Here is a 719-nt window from a genome sequence, read left to right on the forward strand (position 1 = left end):
CAGCAGCACACCTCCCTGCATCACACTACGTGGTTGCTAGGCAACAGCACTATGTGGCGGCCAGGGATTGGTGGAGGTCTTTGACTTAAAATGTGAGACTGCTCCTGTCAGTACACACTGTTCCTGCAAACCTGCAGCACACCATTACAGTGAAATGAAGACGGGGGGGATTGTTAAAAAATGTAAGATAAATGTTAATGTCCTCGGTCGCACACAATTACCCGATGTGAGCAGAATCTCTGAGATATATCCACGTCGCAGAGCGGAGAGGTTGGAGGGATCAGTGTGAAAGACGTGGTGGTTTATAAGTGTGTGTGTGTGTGTGTGTGTGTGTGTGTGTGTGTGTGTGTGTGTGTGTGTGTGTGTGTGTGTGTGTGTGTGTGTGTGTGTGTGTGTGTGTGTGTGTGTGTGTGTGTGTGTGTGTGTGTGTGTGTGTGTGTGTGTGTGTGTGTGTGTGTGTGTGTGTGTGTGTGTGTGTGTGTGTGTGTGTGTGTGTGTGTGTGTGTAGGAGGTGCAGCTCTTCTTCCTCCAGGCTCCTTCAGCTGATATCCCCCGCTGCCTTTCATGCACTCTCACTGTTGCAGCTTACATTTACTAATATTCCACATTTCAAGTGGTTCCATTGCAACGGTGTCTTTCACACAGATCTATCTTTCCTAAGCAATTCATTATGAGAGGATAAATCCCTCTTGCGCCTACTTCGCCCTCCCTCCCTCGTC

Source organism: Pseudochaenichthys georgianus, chromosome 10 (assembly GCF_902827115.2).
Source record: "Pseudochaenichthys georgianus chromosome 10, fPseGeo1.2, whole genome shotgun sequence".
NCBI classification, from domain to species: domain Eukaryota; kingdom Metazoa; phylum Chordata; class Actinopteri; order Perciformes; family Channichthyidae; genus Pseudochaenichthys; species Pseudochaenichthys georgianus.